Here is a 6876-nt window from a genome sequence, read left to right on the forward strand (position 1 = left end):
GATGGAAACATGATATTGGGCATATTAGATCTAGTCTATCTAGCCCATTTTTATGTCATTTTGCCTTTTTCTTTGTTTTTTTTTTCCCTCTAAGTGGCCCTAACCTGTGAGCTGTATGCTTTGGGACACAATACAATTTATTTAAAGGACTCTGTATTTTGACTGGGAGTGAGAGTGAAGAAAGGTGCTTTAGGTAAGGAAGAAAAGCAGTACTGAAATTCATTTTAGTATTACTCAAACATTCGCTCACAAGCAAATACAATCTAAAACATTACAGTTCCAAAAGCTCGAGAGGACAAACAAACTTCTGCAGAAAAAGCTGAGGCGTTCTCTGGTTGTGACGCAAGGCTAGTCTGAAAAGAAACTCAGATTTTAACTCCCTCATCAAACAGGCTGGAGACTACTGTGGGTGCTACTACCTTTGGCTGCCAAAAATGGGCCTCCCAAAAGCAGAAGCACTTTTTCATCTCCTACTTGCCTCATTGCAGAAAAGGACAATGCATCAACAACAAAATAAAGTAAATAAACAATCCCTGTCAGAGAATGAAAGCTGGTGATTCTGGCTCTTGAAAGAAAGAGAAGCTATTTACCATCTGCTGACCCAAAAGAAGTGATAAGAGTTAAGACAGTAACAGGTACTGGAGGAACACTGAGCAACTCTTCTGATGCCTTGCTTTTGACAGATTATCTGGAGGTGAGGGCAAAAAGATATGGGTAAAACCTGAAATACCTGTAAATAATTGTGAAAGATGCAATGGAAGAATTTCAACTCAGGGAGTTACAGTAATGTATGTTATATAATGGCAACTTCTGAATCTTGGCATCTATTGAGAACCATCCTTCTTGCTATGCATTTTCTATTGCAGAAATCTTTTGAATATTTACCTAACAGGAAATGCAACCCAAGATTTAAGTAGCCAAAACGGCAGGTAACAGAAGTAAAGCACATCTTCTGTTCACAGCTACAGTAACAGCCTCCTGCACTGGCAAATTTGGTGATAAGAGCTCTCCGAAGTGGCTTGTGCTTGAGCGAGGCTAACCACTGTGTGGGTTCCCCTTTCTCTTTACATATTGCCTTGTAAAATTATGTCTTGAAGGGACTGACTTATTGGGGAGAAGAGAAATAAAATACGGGGAGCTCGGCTAACACAACACATCATGTACTCAGAAAACAGAGACAGAAAAAATACAAATAACCAGAGTAATAAATTTGAAGTATACTCATTAATTGTCCTATGAGGAACGGCTTTGGCTTTGTCTAGTTTGGACAAAAGGCGGCTGAGGGGTGACCTCATCGCTCTCTAGAGCTCCCTGAGGCAGGGAAGCGGTGAGGGAGGTGCCGAGCTCTTCTCCCTGGTACCCAGTATTAGGGCACCTGGGAATGGGTCAAATCTGTGCCAGGTGAGGTTCAGGCTGGATGTTAGGAAGCATTTCTTTACCGAGAGGGTGGTGAAACACTGGAACAGGCTTCCTAGAGAGGTGGTCAATGCCCCAAGCCTGTCAGTGTTTAAGAGGTATTTGGACAATACCCTTAACAACATGCTTTAACTCTGTAACTGGCCACGCAGTTGGACTGGATGATCACTGTAGGTCCCTTCCAGCTGAAATGTTCTAGTCTAGCCTAGTTGATTCCTCCAAAATAAAAGATGAGCTCTTCAACTTAGATTTTCAAACTTCAGAGGAACTTGAAGATTCTCTCCTCACAATTTTCTCTAGTTTCTTAGGAATTACCTGTTTACTAAATACTTACCCTAAGTTTCTCCCCATCGTATTATCATACGATTCCTTCTACTTATAATCCCCTTGTATGACACTCAATACTTCCTGCTAGTATCACACTCTCAAAATACATGTACACAGCTATCATCTTCCACTCGACTTAGCAAATTATGTATACTTAGTCCTGCTCTTTTATTCTTCTCACAAATCCAAAATCATTCAACCTGCTAAGCATCCTGAGATTCTTCATTAAATTCTATGTAATAGATCCATCTTTGTGAAGCTGGAATATCAAAGGTGGTACTTCGCATCTTACTATCAAAGAAAGGGGACAGGGTTTTGACAGCACTTTTTACACAGCTCCAAACTATACTGGTAACCTTATCACAATATTACATTCCATTATTTAGACCAGAAGGTAATTCACTGTACTAAATGTAGCGTTTAGTTAACACTTCCCAACTTACCGTGTTGCAATGACAGCACCAGAGAGCGAGCCTTTGATGAAATCAAGGACACTGCTCGAGTAAAATCTAAACAGGACCTGGCTGTTTCCAGAGAGGAACGAAACCAAAACACTGAAAATCTACTCATTGCTCCTGTACACTGAACACAAACCAAACTGAGGGCAGGGAGAATCCTTTCTTAGGACATGTTAACACCAATGCCTGACTTTAGAATGTTAAAAACCTTCCACCAGCAGGGCTGGCGTTACTTATCACTCTTTTCATGTTTTTCCTTTTGAGGTTTCTCTTCATCACTAGGAGAGCGAGTCATTTGTATCCTGCATTTTATCAAATTGAACCTTGTGTTGTTCTTCCCTGCACATTCTATTAATTTTTGCTCAGTTTCTCATCACTTCACATCTTATGTTTGAAAATCTAATTAAAGTGTTGTTTAACAACATTAATGATCTGTAACAAGGAAGTAAGTAAATCCAGAGCCAACACTGATCTTGCAACACCAATTTAGATACCTCTTCTACTCTGTATACTGTCAATTTTGGTCTGTCAGTTGCAGTCCAGGCTTTTCAAAACATTGCTCACACCGAAATTAATAATGTGTTATGCTTGAGCAACTCAATCTATTTTCCTTCACTGTTTTTCCTAATCTACCTCTATGCTCTCAATCCCACCCCCATTTTGGTAGGATTTTTTTCCTGAGAACTAGTACATGAAATTCACTACTGGAAAATAATGTATATCCACCCTTCTTCCAGCTCCTCCATACCTCTCCATCATCATATGTCCTATTTGCTGTTTAAAAAAAAGAAAAAGCAAATATATGAGACTGTATTTGCTCTCTTATGGGAGGCACTATTAATTTTGAGGTAGATTCATAGAATGAAACACATCAGCATCCACTGTCTTACAACATATTCCACTTAATGTGAACAATTACCTTGAATTACAGGATTTTATATGTTTATGCTATACACTTGTAAATTCTATCAACGTAACTTAGGTTCTAACAAATCTTTAAAATTCCATTTGCCTGTCAGCAACATGTTTACTCTCTAATATATCAAAACCTGAGACTAAGCAGTAGTCCAGTGTCCACTTCAACTACTTTTCAAGATGGTACAGGTTACTAGTAATTAAAAAGGAAATATTCACATCAAAGGAACTCAGCATATTTCATAACCCCTATTCTCACTTGCTTCTCCTTAGTGTTATCATTCTCCTTCTAACAATCAAGAACAAGCTGAGGCATGGATAGGCACTGGCTGGCTCAAAATGCAAACATATCTGTCACAAAGCAAAGAACTGAACTTGCTTAACCCATTTTCAAACCTGTGTGTTACAGTGTGTTTTCACTTTATTGAAAAACAAAAATTAAAACAAAAGCCCAACGACTTCTGAAAGCAGTTTTGTAATTATTATTCAAATACGATGTAAAATCAGGTGCATCTCTCCTTAGTTGTTACTATAAACTTGAGGTCTTATTTTTCTGAAACGCTTTATTTTCATCTGGGCTTACTGAGAGTAAGTTACCGTTTGTTACCAGTAGTTCGAAGGGCGACTGCCGTAAGCCAAAGTGCAACAGAATTCTCACAGTGGGATGAGAAGAGCCCATTCTCAGCAGCTGGAGCTGCTCCTTGTTTTGGGGGGTTCCACAATCCTCGTATTTTAGATATAACGTCAAGCAAGGAAAATTTCTATCTGGAGTATATTAAAAGGTCTTCTATCCCTCAAAACCAGACCAAGATGGATAGTTACGGTGCCAACAGCATCTTGTCAGTTTTGAGGGGAAAAAAAAGTTTTTTTACTCACTACCAATCCTTGAAGGGACTGAAACCAGTGCTATTCTTCCTTCATGCTTGCACATCTATTTCACGATCAAAATTTGCATACTTAATCCACTATCACTTTATTTTCCTATATGCTAAGCATATTTGTTAATTGGACCTGCTGGTGGGCCTCACAAGATTTTACAGCAAAAAATCAAACCAATACTATCAATACGTTGTTTTTGAAATAGAATTTGATTACTCTCCTTTGCAGATGAACAACTAATTCCTTAGGTGGCTACAAAACTCCCTGTAGCATAACATTAACTAACTTATTTATGCAAGGCAGTTTTTGTAGAATGAGGAGTCAAACTAAGTCACGAGTCCAAGCCTTTCCTGGCCAGACACAGAAAGTGTTACAAGATTTCATCCTAACGAGCATCATCAAAAAGTTGATTCCCATAAGCAACATCCCCAACTCTAAGATCCAATACCTGTCGTTGTGAACAATACCTGTTGACCCTGAATAATTTCAGTTCCTCCTCGCTCTTCATTCCTACTTCTTTTCATGGAATCATAGAATGGCCTAGGTTGGAAGGGACCTTAGAGATCATCTAATCCAACCTCCCTGTCATGGGCAGGCACGTCTCTCAACTAGACCAGGTTACTCAAGGCCTCTTTTCCTCTTTATTGTATCCAATATACTCTCAGCAACAACATCTTGTCTGTAGATGTGGTACCAAGTGATTGTACTCTTTACAAGAAACGGGTGAGGGAAAAGCAGAATGATAAGAGATATCACAAAAACAGATCACAGGACTTAAGCATTACATAAAATAGAGCTCGGTATTTGCACAATGAAAATCTAGTTACCAACTGAAAGCTGCATTTGCTGAATTATGTCCTGAACAGGGGAAAATTCAGTTGTGCATCACGTACAAGTCAAAATTGTCAACTGTCTTCCCCACCACTTACTTACATAGATCCATAATATGGTTTCTGCAAATGGCACAGTTATCAACCACAATGTCCCACGCCCACAGAGCTACTGCGTTCCACTAGAGAGAAGGGAAAAAAAAGGAAAAGAAAAACATAGTTTTGATTCAATTTACAGCACATAGAATTCGCAAAAAATCACAGAATGTTAGGTGTTGAAAGGGACCTTGAAAGGTCATCTAGTTCACAACCCCTGCCAAAGCAGGATTACTTAGAGTAAATGCTCGTTATTCCTCAAGATACCATGTATTTATTTTTTTTGAAATGCAAAAGCTGAGATATTTAAAATAAATCTTAGAAGCCCAGAGAGTTCAGGTCACTAGACAGCAGCAATATGTTCCTCTCAAACACCTCCCAGACACAGTCTCTTTCCAACTTCACGAACAACAAGGTAACTCTCACAGTCCCATTTGTCGTGAAACAAATGCAAACATCTGCCTTTCTTTTTAAGATCCAGAGGCAAGGATGCAGTTCATAGCACATCCTCAATTCTGATGGAAAGGACAGCGCCTTGCAGAAAAGCCAATCCAGATGCCATTTTGTTAAGAGGAATTTCCATTATTTGCAGCAGTTCTTCTAGTAATCACCCCCCCGAGCAGTTGAGGCCAGGAACTAAAATAATCTGTAATGCTACCCTTCGCTGACTCGTGAACAATCTCCTCTGCAAAAAGGAGATCTGCCAGCAAGGCTGAATATAAAAATTTGAAAGCACTACCAAATTAACCTTACAAAGACCTTGTCTATAAAAGAAAAACAAAAGCAAAAAGAGAGTATCTTTGTCCCACGCTACTTCAGGGAAAGCACTGGCTACAAAGTTCCAAAGCAACTTTAGAAAACTGATTCAGAATGAGGACTTTAAGACAAGCTATGCAGAAAAGCATAGCACCTTTTTATTCCTCCCCACAAAAAACACCAAACCAAAACCAAAGAAAACCCCAACAAACAACATAATCAGATCTTTTGTTAATTCATTAAATAGATGAGATTGCCTTTAATATTCAAAGAATCCAACAGCATATTGGTAGCCAGGATAATTTTCATTTACTACTTAAGCAGTCTTGATATTTTGCTTTTTTTCCTATTTTCAGTATGCAACTGTTTGGCTGTATCACAGTAAATCTCTTCTACTTTATTCCATTTGCATCTCAACATTTTCACTGTTTCCCCTAAGTTCAGGATCCTGAAGGGAGGAATGCAGAGTGTAAAGTATTGATAAGCAGTACCAATTTTGATAAGCTCTCCCGTTTTCCATTGATATGAAAAGTCATGACAAGATCTTTTAGGAAATGTGTCAGAAGTGATTCTATTTTTTCTTCCCATCTCCCAACTTCGAGTCTAGCCAGCCTTCTGGCTGAGGTACTCATCTCCCAAGGACTTTAAATACACTTCAAGGCAGCTAGAATGAAAGTTCCCAGCACCTTTATCTCTCTTGCACTCTCAGGGACTCTCTTGTCCTGTCATAATCTACTCTTACAACCCACAGTTCAGTACTGAGCCACACATCCAACAAACGCACCTCAGTGCCTTGCTGGGGAGGAGGAATGCCACGGACACACAAAAGGTGCTGCCTCCTGCTCTTCTCACGTGCTATTATATCCGTTCCTGTTTCCAAAGGACGAGCAATCACGTCATCCAAACACCTCCTTCCACACTGACCTGCAACCCTAGGAGTTTCCATCATCACCGATGACGGCTGGATTTCAAACAAACTGTAGGTACAAGCAGGAATCACTAGAAATGTTTGCTGATATCCAGTCCAGGGGTTATTTTTCCTCAAATTCTACCTTAGTACAAGCCCACGCAGCTGCCCTACTTCCTCTGCGGCCTTCTGCAACAGGCTCAGACTGCTATCCCCCCCCAGCCGACAGACAGACTGTGGCACTGGACAGAAGGAGGATATTGTGACTGTTTTGGGGCAGCAGACAAATCTG

The 6876-nt window shown here is 39.8% G+C and overlaps 1 long non-coding RNA gene across 1 annotated transcript in view; it reads right to left on the reverse strand.

Annotated features, from left to right (window-relative positions):
* Positions 1–5007, reverse strand: part of LOC104275297 — a 9872-nt gene extending 4865 nt beyond the window's left edge. Inside the window, exon 1 of the long non-coding RNA XR_717830.1 lies at positions 4929–5007. This is a non-coding gene — a long non-coding RNA (uncharacterized LOC104275297). The remainder of the gene's footprint in view (positions 1–4928) is intronic.
* Positions 5008–6876: the final 1869 nt, after the last annotated feature.

The sequence above is a fragment of the Apaloderma vittatum genome, unplaced genomic scaffold (genome assembly GCF_000703405.1).
Source record: "Apaloderma vittatum isolate BGI_N311 unplaced genomic scaffold, ASM70340v1 scaffold23470, whole genome shotgun sequence".
NCBI classification, from domain to species: Eukaryota; Metazoa; Chordata; class Aves; order Trogoniformes; family Trogonidae; genus Apaloderma; species Apaloderma vittatum.